Source organism: Panthera onca, chromosome D3 (assembly GCF_046562875.1).
Source record: "Panthera onca isolate mPanOnc1 chromosome D3, mPanOnc1 haplotype 2, whole genome shotgun sequence".
In the NCBI taxonomy this organism is placed as follows: Eukaryota; Metazoa; Chordata; class Mammalia; order Carnivora; family Felidae; genus Panthera; species Panthera onca.
Window position 1 is genome coordinate 39,678,877 of NC_138350.1, and position 14,804 is coordinate 39,693,680.

General features: G+C 45.3%; 1 protein-coding gene and 1 long non-coding RNA gene across 19 annotated transcripts in view; one reads left to right on the top strand and one right to left on the bottom strand.

Moving 5' to 3' along the window:
* Nucleotides 1-14,804, top strand: part of DLGAP1 (DLG associated protein 1) — an 892,830-nt gene that overhangs the window by 804,339 nt on the left and 73,687 nt on the right. The window lies entirely within an intron of this gene.
* On the bottom strand, nucleotides 1,069-11,828 carry LOC144613843 (uncharacterized). Its single transcript, XR_013551276.2, has 3 exons — nucleotides 10,794-11,828; nucleotides 4,443-4,918; nucleotides 1,069-2,335 (listed from the first exon to the last, which is right to left on the bottom strand). It is a non-coding gene; the product is annotated as an uncharacterized LOC144613843 (long non-coding RNA).

Here is a 14,804-nt window from a genome sequence, read left to right on the forward strand (position 1 = left end):
GAGTGATAAGGTGAAGTTTTAATATCACACACTACGGAGAGGCCTCTGAAAATGTGTGCTCATGCATGTATCATGTGTGCAAGGCTCTTCATGCTATAGAAAGGCAAACATCTGAAAAGTATAGAATGTCCTCCCTTGGGCAGTTTTCAAGATGGTTTTTGTTATGTATGAATTTTGTTGTATCAAATGATGTAGGAAGGAGAAGAAAAGGAAAAGAGCCTACTTCCTGTGTCAGATAGAAGTGCCACACTGTGTCACCTTACACTATATAAACGTCCCCCATCTATCCCATTACACTAGGAGATCATCGATGCCGTTACGGGAACTCAGCAGATGAAAAAACAGGGGCTAACAGAGTTGACTCATATGAGGTCACGTAGCTCGTAATTGGCAGGTCAGGATTTCCAGCGGGTCTGGCTGACTTTGAAGAATGGCCTTTCGAGGTGGCTGGCTGGCTTAGTTGGTAGAGCATGTGACTCTTGATCTCAGGGTCATGAGTTCAAGCCCTGTGTTGGGTGTGGAGCCTACTTAAAATAAAAAAAATAAATAAACAAAAATAGAAGAACCACATTTTCCAGTCACCACACTATTGCTGATGGAAGTTGGGCCACGAATGCTGAGAACCTTTTTGAAATAGAGAAATTTTGGTCTGGAAATATGCTGTGTAACAGAATTTGTCATATAGAATTTTTTTTTTTTTTTTAACTTTTATTCAGTTTTGTGAGACAGAGGGAGACAGAACACCAGTGGGGAAGGAGCAGAGAAAGAGGGAGACACAGAATCCGAAGCATGTTCCAGGCTCTGAGCTGTCAGCACTGAGCCCAAAGTGAGGCTCAAACTCACGAACCGTGAGATCATGACCTGAGCCAAAGTCGGGCGCTTAACCAACTGAGCCACCCAGGCGCCCGTCATATAGAATCATATAGAGTAGTCAACAAAGATCTACCTCATTGCTAATTTTCCTCTGCTATCATCCAAGAGCATTGGAGTAGTACTGTAACAAGCAAAGGGTGATGAGTTTTATAATAGAGATGGGTAGAAGGTGATAATGAAACACAAATGAAATGAATCTTTTTTTTTTTTTTTTTTTTTTTTACTGTTTATTTATTTATTTTGAGAGAGAGAGAGAATCCCAATCAGGCTCCATGCTGTCAGTGCAGAGCCTGATGCGGGGTTCGATTCCTCGAACCCGTGAAATCACAACCTTGGCCAAAATCAAGAGTTGGACTCTTAACCAACTAAGCCACCCAGGCACCATAAATGAAGTGAATCTTGATGAATGACTAGGAGTGTTCAAGCAAGGAAGGACACTTAGCATATATAAATCCATTTGCATAACTCTAAGCCAAATCAATAAATAAGCAAATAAAATTTTAGAAATAAAATCAAAGTGACTTAGATGGGAAAGGCATTCATTTTCTCAGTAACAGCAAATCTAGAAGTAAGGCGGCCACTGAAGATATCCAAACCAGCTTCCTGCCATGTTTCCACCTGTCATCTTCACTGTGGGTTGTCTTCTCAGGCAGATGCTCTTTGTGGTGGCAGCCACAGTTCAGGGTATCTCTTGGTGATGACAGTATCCAGAGGAAGAAAAGGGATATGGGGGTGACCCTTCCCAGAAGCATTCCCATCAATCTTCCCATCAAACAAGACCCAGCCTCCAAATCTAGGAAGGGGCTGACCATCCCCCAAAGTCATGGCTGCTTGGAAAAGTCAACAGGATTGAGGTCCTGTTGGCAAGGGGGGTGGTTATAAGAAAGCAAACAACAATGTGTGCCACAAGCATAAAGACATATAAAAAGATGGCATTCTGGAAATGATAAATCGTTAGGTCTGAAAACATCAGGAGTCATATGCCAGTGTTTGGTGGTATTTTCTGGGTCAGTAGTCCTCAAGCTCTTAAAGACAGTGAAATATCAAACCATTCTGAGAGGTTTTCATTATTTTTTTCAAAAATGGTAATCATAAAATTTCCTTCAAAACCAAATGGTTAAAAAAACAAATACAGCAACACATATGGTAAAAATAAAATGAAGTTAGTTGGATATCATAACGGTGATGACATAATAGTGTATTTAATTTGCATTCTGATATTTGTACTTTATGATTGTACTTTATGGTAACAATAGTTATGATTCTCTTTAATTGGAGAATTCAAAGAAGCCTAAAAGATAAAATAAAAATTATTCATAAGCACATCACTTGGCTATAACTACTTGATGTCAAAGTAGGGTCTTACATACTTTTATACAGAATTACAGTAGTGACTTTTTTTTCTTTGTTAGAATGCACTTTGGAGTCAATTTCTTCTTATCACAATTTTCTGACAGATTTTCTACAAAATAAAGGCAAGCTACTGCTGGTCAGTTTATAGAAAAAAGCAACACACTGGCTTATAAATTATAGAGTACAATCGATCACATTAGGAAAAAAAAGAGCAGTATCACTATTGTTTTGTTTCTGTTTTCCCCTAAAGAGGTGAATTTCTGTTGACTTTCTACTTTATGGAGCAGGTTACCTAAACCCAGACTCCAGAACAGAAGTGAGGCAAGCAGCAAAGAAGCAGGGACCTCTTCAGTGTGGTTCTGATCAGGAAGGATGGGGGAGGGGTTGCAAGAACTGGGGCCACATCTCATTCCAGCAAGATGCAGCTTTCACCTTGAGAGTGGTTATGGGTCAAGGCATCAGGGCACCAGCACTAAGAAAGGGATAAGGATGCTCTCGGGACGACTGGGTGGCTCAGTGGGTTAAGCATCCTACTTTGGCACAGGTCATGATCTCATAGTCCGTGGGTTCAAGCCCCGTGTCAGGCTCTGTGCTGACGGTTCAGAGCCTATAGCCTGCTTCAGATTCTGTTTCCCTCTCTCTCTACCCCTCCCCTCCTTGCTCACTCTCTCTCAAAAATAAATATTAAAAAAAATTTTTAAAAAAGGGGGGGATAAGGATGCTCTTGTTGGAACCTTCAGGAAGGTTGTGTCTGTCCCATGTGCCTTCGTAGAATAACCACTACCAGGGGTCAGGAATGCGCAGATTTCTTTAATTTTTCACTTCCAATATGAAAAAGGAGATCTGAACATCTCTCCATATAGTAGCAAACTACAGCAAGACTATTCTTTTATTTTTTTTTTTAACATTTATTGATTTTGAGACACAGAGAGCGCACACACACGTGCACGTAAGCAGGGCAAGGGCAAAGAGAGAGGGAGAGAGAATCCCAAGGAAGCTCTGCGCTGACAACAGTCAGCCCAGAGCAGCAGAGCCCGCTGTGGGGCTCGATCTCAGGAGCCAAGAGATCATGACCTGAGCAGAAATCAAGAGTCGGACACTTAACCGACTGAGCCACCCAGGTGCCTCAGGACTATTCTTTCAAATTTCAGGACCTGTCAAGGCAGGAATCTATCATGAAGGTTGTTGTTTTACCTTGTTTTTTAAGTCCCCTTTGTCTTTCCAGGGAACTTGATGGTTTTAATAACTAAGAGTAAAAGCCGTCAGGAGGATGTAGAATTCCAAGGTTCTTTTGGAAGGTGAGCAGAAACTAAGTTATTCAGAATCTCCAAAGCCCTAGACTTTATGCAAGACTTTCTCCTGTGGGCAGACCTCTCAGCTGGAGAGTGACAGGTTCTGGTCAGGATCTTGAACCCTTGCTCTAAGTGTATTCAACAGTGTGGGAAGCAGGGACAAGACAGACCCAGTGAGACCAATTAGAAGAGTATTTCTCAAAACATCTTGGCAAACAAAATTCAATCTTTCCTGTTGCCCAGAATGTACACAGATCTGGATGCACACACACACTGCAACAAGGTTCAGGAAACGGTACTTACTTTGTTTGACACATCTCACATTTTCTAATCTACTTCATTTTTTAAATGGTGAAACCGTATGACCCACCTCAATGGATTTCATGACCCCTGAATAAGTCACAACTGGTAGTTCGAGAAACTGTGACTTAGGAAGTTGCTGTGAGCCTCCAGAGGGGAGGTAATAGGATCTAGGAAAGCAGAAAGCTGGATGGTAGGAGGTAGAAGGATTCCAGACAGATTTAAGAGAAGACAGAAGGTCTCAAAGGAATTAGAGATAATGCCCAGAGTTTGCGCTGGGTAGATAAAGGGATCGTTTGCAGAGAGGGGTAATATTAACTGCAAGACCTGTTATGAGGGTCAAGATAAGGAGCATTTGAGAAATGCCCTTTTTGGGGGTAAATACAACTGCATCCCTCAATTTGAGGCATAGCGAAGAAAAACAATCTAAGGACCACATTGCATAACTCCAGAGAGTGTTTACCTTTTACTCAAAGAGGGAGCAAAATGATGGTGACGGAAAAAAGGAAATCATTAAAGGGGAGGTGGGGGGTGGGGAGGAGTGGACTCTGAGCCTGGAAATTCTACTTGGAAAAGACAGTCAGGCTCTAATTCCCAGGGAAACAACCCAGATCAAAGACTCACCTGGTGCTCTGCTATTGGGGCTATCAGGACTTTGGTAAGGCTGAGAATAGGATAAGTATAGCCCGGGGCTTTGCATTTAGCAAACCCGTGGGCAGGAGTTTGCTTCTTGATGCACCAAGCTGGCAGCAAATTTGGAATTCTCCATCACCAGTTCAGAAACTCGACAGGCGTTTCTTATGCACTTCTTATAAAAATGGAAATCCATTAACTTCATTCTTCTTGCACGCTCTGTGACAGCATCAGGTCAAAGGGACTTTTTTCCTTCCTCTTTTCATGGCGTCCACAGTCTCAATCCTTCTCCTTCAAAATCCTTTATTTTACAAAACAATAGGTTGTGGTGGAAGCCTGTTGCTAGTTGAAGATTCCGAACAATAGGTGTCTCTGAGCCGGGTTTATTGAAATGGTCTTGTCTGTGTCCTGGGGGAGATTGTAAATGAGATGTCAACAGGAGTTCTTTTGTGCGGGTGGCATTCAGCCTGAAAGAGAGGAATTTCCTTACTGTGCTAGTATTTAAAGTAGATTTGTTGCTGCTTTGGCTAAAACTTTTTATCCAACTCCCGGAGCTAACAGCACTGAATGAGTCACTCGGCCTGATTGTGACTTCCTTTCCTCCTTAGCAAAGCACTGACTCAGTCATTTACATTTAGAAAGGAAGACTCCTAAGAAGATTTCTTGGATTTTCCTCAGCTTGAGCCTCTTTTCTAGACCATCACGTGGACCCGAGCTGTCAGCGATCCTGTAACCCCCAGGAGAGGGCAGCCTGGCCAGGCTGTTTTTCTCACTCCCGGGGAAAACTCCTGGCTGTTTTGCTTGCTTTCTTTTAAAATCCAAGAAGAGAGACAGTTTCCTGCCTTAAGACTTTTCCTTTCTCCCTCCCTCCCTTTTTTTCGGGGGGTGGGGGGGTGGGGGGGAGAAGGCGGTAAATGACAGGCAATTTCAGTTTACTGTAATTACCACTGAGGTTTGACTAACTCTACCCTTAGAAGATAAGGCAACCGTTTTATTACCTCTCAGCCAGGTGCCTGAGGGTGACGAGCCTCGCCTTTATCTGGAGACCTGACAAGGTCTCAGCAACTGCAAATGGGCTGAATCTTTGAGCAGCGGCCATCCAAACGCTTCCCTTCTCTGTGATCCATTTCCCTGCTCTTTATTGGTAGTTAATTTTGATCCAAACACTAGTGCTGGTTTCCTCTCGTCTTTCCGCATTCCTCCGCCTTACCAGTCATATCGCTATCCTAATTACAAACGGTGTAAATTACAAACCTCTGGCCCCAAGCATTCAACACACAGACTATTTTAACCTCCTCTGGTTTGGGAGATTTGCAGTCGGTATAGTTGCTTTTTCAAAGAGTTGATACTTGATCAAATCTTTCACCTATGACAGTACGCATCCAAAATAATCAAATCGTTTTGCCTTTACTTTCTCCGGCTCCTTTTGAGAAGTAAAATGTTATCCGCGTCAGGGGGCAGGGCAGTGCTTGTTTCGGGTGATAAAAATTTCTAGTGCTTGATCTATGTATGTCTGCCATTTGCTAACCTGTCTCCCCACCCATGGGTTTATTCTTTCATTCAAGATCTTACATGGATTATCTGTTATCCCTTGGGTTGGAAATGCGGCATAAAAATGTACATTCTGAAAATAATTTTCAAACTGTGCGGGCTAGGTAGCGCTTCAGGGAGTGAAGAGTGCCTTTGCAGATCAACTTTTAGGCAAGTATCCTACTTGGTAGCCAATTAGCACGGTCCCCAGCCTGGACCTAGCACAAAGCCACCCTCCTGTCAGCATAAATTATGGTGGGTCAAGGAGAAGAATGTCGGTTTACTTATTTTGCTGGGAAGTAACTATATCTTGAGGGCAGGGGATGAGAATGAGGCAGAACATGATGGAAAAGATGAGTGAAAACACATCCACACCACCTTGCAGATATGAGGTGTTTACCTACAAGAACACATGGGGCTTTCCCATTCTGGGCTTTATGTAGACAGCATTCCACCTTGTGGGGAAAGGTTGCTTGAAAGCCTCTCCTGACACCCCTGTTACCATTTCACAAAAATCAAATCAAGATGCTTTGAGTACAGTGTGTGAAACCAGTAAACGCCCAGGACTCCAACGCGGTCGAGGAAAGAGACACAATGTCAGAAGTATCATCACCCTGATCTTGGATTTCTCCTTTCCACCTACAATGCCGTGCGCACCACCACCCCTCACCACCGATCAGCTATCCTCTTTGTAGGCTCAAGGCAGGGCCTGGGAGGCCTCTGAAGGAGGAAGTCCGCAGCTGGGGCGCTTACTGCCAAAGGAGCGGGTAAACGTCATCCCTTCATGGGCGCCTGGGGTGGCTCAGTCGGTTAAGCACTCAGCTCAGGTCATGATCGCATGGTTTGTGGGTTCAAGCCCTGCATCAGGCTCTGCCCTGGCAACGTGGAGCCCCCTTGGGATTCTCTCTCTGCCTCTGTCCCACTTGCTCTCTCTCTTTCTCTAAATAAACTTTAAAATTTTTTAAATTAAAAACATCATTCCTTCATCTGCAATTCTGAAAGCCATTGGCCAAAATCTGACCTTGGAGCTACCTGCATTGTGACTGTTCTACCCCTTCCGGCAGACAAACAGGTCAGAGCACCTGATTAAGAGGTGCTGCCCTAGCCCCCTGGGGTATGTCCGGTATATTAGCTTCCCACAATCCAAAAAGCTCTGAAGTCCAAGCACATGCAACCAAGGATTTCAGATACGGGCTTTTAGATACAGATGGTGTTCTCATAAGGGTTCAAAGGAGAATCTGAAAGACAAAACTATAAGGCAGCCCTTTCGAATCTAAGTAAGGAGGCTTAGATGGGAAGAACTCAGGTTCCAATCACACTCCACCCTGGAGAACATGGGCAGCCCCCTCTCTCCAGCTTCCTGGTCACTTCTGGAATTGGATTTCTAGGTATAGCACCTGGCTCTGTTAAATACTGTGAACAAGGATGATGGTGGGGGCAGGTAGAGTAAATTGATAGAGATTTTAGTGAGGGCCTCATCAGTTTCCTGGGTTGTTTCACTTTAATGTTTTCCAAATGATAAACACCCAACTGTAAAGTAGAATTTTTAATGCAGCTTTTAAGTGGCCCTTGACCTATTAACTGTAAAGGCTGACTCGTGGACTGAACTCCTAGTTGAAGCACGGATGGGCAAAGAGCCCGTGGGACACCTGGACAGGTTCTTCTCTGGATCTGTGTCCTCATCTGTCCGGGACACAGTTGGGTAATGAAGTGTCATTTTAAGCACTGATTCTTAATTGAGACTCAGTGGCGGGCTGGTATCCTTCCTGGGCGGAGTGGGCTGGTACAAACGGTGTTCTACGGATTAACCCAGACAGTTTTCCTGTTTTCCCTTTGAAAAGGGGGGTTTCAGGGAGGAAAGAGGAATGGAGTAGGATGAATAATTAACTGCCTAACGACACACACCAGGGCGTCCTGTGGCCTCCCACATGCCCTGCTCTCCAGACCCAGGTAATTATTCCTCATCATACTGAAACCAACAGGAAGGAATGGTGGATGCATTTTCTTTCTTCTACACTTCCCCACACATCCTGTTTTCCTGGCTTTGGGGATTTGAGCTTGCCTTGTGCAAAAACTTCTGTTCCAGGCCAAGCCCTCCCTCCAGACCCTCCGTCCGCAGGGCAGCAGAAGCGGGTGGCTCTGATAGGGTTGCCTTTTCTCCAAAGCCCAAGGAGGCTGACCGTGAGCAGAGGGGTTCCCAGCAAATCCAGCTGGAAGTTTCAGTTAGGACTTAGCCTGACTGGACCCGCGAACTATGCCGATTTGTACACAGGTCACTCTGCACAGCCACCTCACTTTCTCAAGGGGCACAAGTTGGCAATATGTGCCTATACCCAACTCCCAGCTACCATCAACTACTCCACACAGACCCGGGGTTAGGTAGGCTTGAGTGCTCCTTTGTTTACCAGACATACAACGACATGGCAGGAGAGTCCTGTTTGGTTGTGTGATTCCATTCCAGATTTTTCCTGGTATTCCAGGCTCCAGGTCCCATTGTGCAGGTGATACTAATTCTCATGAAATAAGACCAGGAGGTAAAGAAAGTTCTTGGCTCTCGGATATCCATCTTGTGCAAGCAGAGGACAGCAGAATAATGAGAAGGCAAAGAAAGGCAGCTGCGTGGGACAAGGGCAGCTAGTATCGTCAGCCCCTCACATGGCCATTTGCTGAGGGCCCGTGGGCAAAGCCAAACAGAAGACGGAGGAAGTTAGGCGAATAATCCACAGGAACAACTGCGTTCAGCTAATACTAGGTTGGGCTTTTGCATACCAGCTCATGGCAAAAGATGGCCGGTCACAAATGCACTTGGCCAGCACTCGGCCAATGCCAGACAGAGGTGGGCATCAGTGACAGGAGATTTTATTGCAGTATCCAAGGTCACAGAGAACGGCTTTGCTGAGTATTTATTTTACTTCTACCCTGATGACCTCCCTCTCCTATTCGTCCCTTTCTCTTTTTCTCCAGGAGGGGTCTTCTCATCCCTGTTCTTTCCTTCATGTAACCAGCATGTTACCACGGTGCTACTATGTGCCATGCATGTTCCAAGCACTGTAGTCATAGTGAACAAAATGGACAACGATGCTGACCAGGTGGTTCTTACATCCTTAACTAATTCCTTTCTCAGTCTCATCAGAAAAAAAAAAAAAATCACCTAAGAGAATATAGGCAAGTGTGGCTGAGAAGTGACATCTGACAAGAAATGAAACCTAGTTGAAGAGAAGCTTAAAAGACAAATTTCCTTCCCCACTCCTGGCACCATCACTATCCCAGGCCTCGTAGGCATGCTGTCCTTCAGCAAGACTGAGTCTGCACTAACCTGAGGAGATGGTTGACCAGCTGCCCAAACAGGAAACCTTATATAATTCTGTAACCCTGACCTTGGGCCCTGAATCTTCCCCTCCTGTAAACAATCCATTCCATCCAGGAAAACCTGCAGATTGGCTGGGACAAATTTTGAAAAACACACACAATGTGACGAACGTTGAAAAAAAATCCCTAAGTCCTACAGGAAGTGATACATCTGATTCACTGGTGGAAAGCACTTCATAAAGTCATGGAACAAATGGAAATTTAATCCTAACACATGAAACTGCCAGGGCAGTCACTTATGTACATGGATGACTCAACAGCACCTGTTGGAAAGACCGGGAAAACGAGCCGTGAAATCCTGATCACATTCCCTTCTGGAAGCAATAGCCCTGCCTTGCAAATTAGTAAGCCCAGTGTTCTCAACATCCCGACTTCAACATTTGTGCCTCGTTCTTAAGAAGGCTATGACTCACCGTGGCTACTGGTCAAATGATTCTTACTCAGAGCCGTGGGCTTTAATCTTTAGTATTAAACGGTCTAGGCAAATACTAGCCAAATGTCTGTCTACTTTCAAGATGTTCCTTTGAAATGATTGATTTCAGGCAACAACTGGTTTTCCATATGGTAACCCTCAATTTCTAATATTATTTCACTTGTTGCCAAGTTTCATTAAAAGTCCACATTAGAAGCTTCAGACCTCAGTCGCTGGACCTGGGCCTTCTAAAATGACTTTCCTCCAAACACCATTTAACTTCCTTTAATTTAGTTAATTAATGGAACTTTCTGAAAAGCACTGTTACTTTGATCTGAACCTCTTGCTTTAGTTTCCAGCTAACATTTCCAGGGAGGGAGAAAGAACGGATGCCCTCGCAACTGGCTGGGGCTAACAGCGGCTCACAACTTTGGCCATCCCTCCAAATCAGAGACATCTGAAGGCGAGTACTTGAGAGGAAGAAGACTGGTTAAAAATAATGCCCTCGGCATTTCTGTGGGTGTTTGCCCCACACGGAGATAAAACAGCGAAACCGGTACTGCAAGCCATAGGAAGCTCGGCCTGCAGTCTGGAAATCCTAAATAATCCTTGCAAGTAGACCAAGTGGAAGCCAAAGATGAGACTTAGAAATGCTTCTGCCCAAGAGAAAGTTTTCTGCATACAACTTACAAAATCAGATAAAAATTAAAAACGGAAAAGGCAACTCCCAGCAGGAATCCTCAGTTTCTTGGCTATTAATCCTCGCTGCCATCCATCCAACCAAATGGCTAGGGTAGTTCTTGCTTGCCTTTCAACTTGCCACCACAAAAAACGTTACCCTAGCTGCTGTTCAGTACAAAACAAAACCCACAACCTCAACCCGGAGATCTTACGCTGCAGCAAGGGTAAGATTTTTTGTGAAGGCGATCGGTTCAAAAGCAAGACATTCTGAATCGTGACCAACACTCTTTATGTTCTTTTGGAAGGCAAGACTAGCAAAGGAGTCCACCCCTTTCCATAGCGTGACTTACCTTGGAGCTGAGCCGCGGATTTCCAAGTACCTCGCTGAGGTTCCGAGCTTGGCCACAAGGCGGCACTCGAGAGTAGGGCTGCCCGCAAGCAATACCTTTTTCTCCAGTCTCTTGGCTGGGGGGGGGGGGGGGGGGGCGGGGTATGGAGGTGGGGGGGGTGGGGGGAGATGCAGCTGGCTTTAAAAAAATGCATCCATCTGTTCTCTGAAATTATGCCACTTGCCATTTTACAAGGCGAAGGTTGCCACGTTACCTGTTGCCAGGTTCCTGGGAGTGCTTGGGGAAAATGTGGGCGAGAAAGGTACAGCACAAAGTCCTCCAGCTTGGTGCCTTTCAAGCTCTTTGGACCGGGCTGGCGCTGACATTTGGAGAGCAGCTGCCGCGGATTGCCCGAGCATTGTTTGGTTGTAGTTCTAACAGAGGAGTGGCTGCCTGTTACATCATTTCCAGGCATGAAGTGCCTGGGGCTTTTTTTTTTTTTTTTTTTTTTTTAATGACTAACTCTGATCCCTCCCTCCCTGGATTTTGGTACAGTACAAGCTCTGTGCGCAACCGGCTCACCTCAGGAAGCCCAAGTTTTGTAGCAACTTGTTAAAACAACTTGGGTGCCTCTTAGAAAAAAAAAAAAAAAAAAAGTTGGGATTTTGAAACAAACCTTTCCATTCTTCCGTCTGAGAACAATGTTGTGTTTGATTAGCAAGCCGAGCGCTGCGGGCCCCAGACCTCTGTTCTCCCGCAAGAGCCGGGCTGCTATCAGATGAATAGATCTCCAAGCCAGACATGCCGAGGCTTGGGGCATTTGTCTGGCATTAGGAAGTGTCTGGAAGACTAGCAACTACCAACTGGCAAGTCTTATGACTAAAGAGTTATTACACCACTCCTCCCTCTCTGTCCACATTCCCTGCCCTTCCCCTCCGCGCTCACACAAGCGTGCTTTTTTTCTACTTCGGCGGAGAAGAGGTTAGCTGGCCTCTGTGGTTTCCGTGGAGGATGGCTTTAGTGGCAACGGCTGTCCCGGCCGCGTCCCGCCGGCCAACACTAACGGGGAGAGGCGGCCAGAAGCGGGGCGCGTCTCCCGGGAGCCCCGCCCTCTCAGCGGGAGGCGGCGCTGCCGGGACCACTGACCACCACACTTTGGGTGGCCTGGAGATGTTCAGCTGTAAATATTTTGAAAGAAGGGAGAGATTTTTCCATGTGTATTTTGTTTTAAGAAGTTCCTCCCTTTTTGCAGTGTTTTTAAAGACGCAGCCGGTGCACCCCTTGTTGACCACTCCGAATTCATTCATTCTCCACACCTTTGTCAGGTTCCTGCAGGGTGCACACTGCTGTGTTGGGGGCCGTTTGGGGGCATTTTCTCCTGGGAAGCATTATGCTTTATTGGACAAGGTGGTTTTGTTTTTTGTTTTTTGTGGGGGTTTTTTAGTTTATTAATTTATTGGGGGGGGGGAGGCAGAGAGGGAGGGAGAGAGAGAGAATCCCAAGCTGCCAGCTCAGAACCCGAGGTGGCGGTGGGGGGACACGAAGTGGGGTGTGGGGGGCTGGATCCCACAAACCGTGAGAGCATGACCTGAGCCAAAATCAGGAGTAGGTGGGTAGGGGACTAAGCCACCCAGAGCCCCATGGACAAGGTGTTTAATGGTGGGTGAATAGAGGTGGTTTGGGGGAGGGCGGGGTGAGTTATGCTAACTCCACTACTTAGTAGCTGTATAAATTAGACACTTCAGTTACCTGCTCTGAGCCTCAGTCTTACCATCAAGCAAATGGGGATAGCGAGAGCTTCCTCTGTCGTGAGACCATGTCTTAAATTCTTAGCACAGTGTGAAACAGAGTAAGGATTCACTCTCTGGCAATTTGGTTGATCTAACAGCACATCAAAAGTCTGGACCAGCGGGCACCTGGTGGCTCAGTCAATTAAGCCTGCAGACTCTTGATTTCAGTTTCTCAGTTCTTGGGATGGAGCCCCCTGTCAGGCTCTGCACTGACAGCTAGGAGCCTGCTTGGGATTCTCTATCCCTCTCTCTTAGCCCCCCTCTCTACCCCTCCCCCACTCACATGCACGCGTGTGCACACACACACACACACACACACTTGCGCTCTCTCTCTTTCTCTCAAAATAAATAAATAAAAATAATAATAAAGAGTCTGGACTAAAGGCGCACCTGGCTGGCCCAGTTGGTGGACCACGTGACTCTTGATCTTGGGGTGGTGAGTTCAAGCCCCACGTTAGGTGTAGAGCTTCCTTTAAAAAAAAAAAAAAAGTCTGGACTAATGTTCCATCTTATCATCTTTGTTTTCACCTGTGTTTGTGCTTTTATCCTGTGAAGGACTCAAGCCAGAACACTGGTGTGTCCAGCACTGGGTGGGGGAAGTCCAGCCTGTGTGACATATCACCGTGGGGAGCACCGCCTCCAGTTCCCTGGCAGTTCAGCACTTCTGGGCCTACTTGATGCAAAGCCGCAGCAGCAAATTTCTCTTAGTAGCAGCCTTGCCCTCATCTGTGCCAAAATGCATTCCCAGGATGCCAGAACATTCGTCATTGCTACCAAACAGCCTTGTTGGTAACTCTCCCTGACCTCCTCTCTTGACTTCACTCTCAAGGAGTCTCTACTTCTCAAATTCTTTTCTAGCTTTTATTAATATTCCTAAAACCACAGGAGCTCCGGTTTGAAAGAAATCTTGCCATCTACTTCCGGCCCCCATCAGATGGTGATACAATTTTTAATTTATTTAAATATTATTTTTTAAGTTTATTTATTTTTTTAGTAATGTCTATACCCAACATGGGGCTCGAACCCCAAAATCAAGGGTTGTATGCTTTATCGCACCAAGCCAGCCAGGTGCCCCAGATGGTTGTACAATTTTGATAGCTTCCCAAAGGATGAACTGGTCTGTGCTAAACACCTCCAGAGACTAACAGCTTGCTACCCAGCAAGGTTTCCATATTCCACCTTTGGACAACTGACTGTTACAGAATTATTCTTAGTGCCTCTCTGAGCTCTTGCCTTTGTGGTTTCCCATGGGGCATCACAGAGAACTGGTCCACGCCAACTTCTACACAAGAGTCTTCGAGATCATTGGAAATCCTTCTGTCTTCCTTCTCTTGCAAGCTAAACATCTGCTTCCCTTAATCTACTCCTTGTAAGATAGGGCTTTTCTTTCCCCCAGACCACTCTGCAATTTCCCCCTTAAGGAAAAGAACCCAGAATGAAACACAGCACAACCATCCTTCTGTTGTTCTAGATGTCGCACTTGTACTCACACACACCCTCTTCAAAATAGGCAACTGACCCGATGTTAAAACCACAATCTTGTGTTTGTGCGGTAGACCCGCTATGTCCTAAGTTTACATCCTTCCACATTTCTTTTTTTCTTTTAGCCTCTTCACGTCATTCTGCTTTCTAAAATAGCCTGTAGTTTCAAGTTATTTCCCTAATACGTTCTTAATCCTTACACACCACCTCTGCCCTGTCCACTGGATGTGCAAATGTTTCCTGTCAGTGCTTCTCAAACTATCTCTAGTGATGGATTTGTTTGTTCGTTTGTTTGTTTGATGTCCGATCCATTGCAGATCAATATTTTGGTTAAAATGCAATAAAATGAATCACTAGAAAAAGGACATTTAAAAAAACGGGGCACCCATCTTCTTTTTGTTAGATTCAACCAATGAGATAGTCCTTAGAATTGCTGTACAAGTTTCTAAAAGCTATTCTTTGATTTTCATGGCATATCTCACCATACAGTCACCAAATAGTTTGTGAATCGATACCTGTCTGTGGACCACACTTCGAATAGTGCCCCTCTATGCACACAGGTGTGCTGGAAATGCTTAATAACTGTCTCTCTAAGGCAGGGGTAGTATTTCCTAATTTCCATTGTGTAAACATTCACACCAAGGTCGGTTTCAAGCTATCAATGAAATATCACTACATACAGACTTGGGAAGAGACATGCACAATTAACTATCAAGCTGGTAAGAGCCAGGTCCAGCACCCCACTGTTAAACCCATTTGA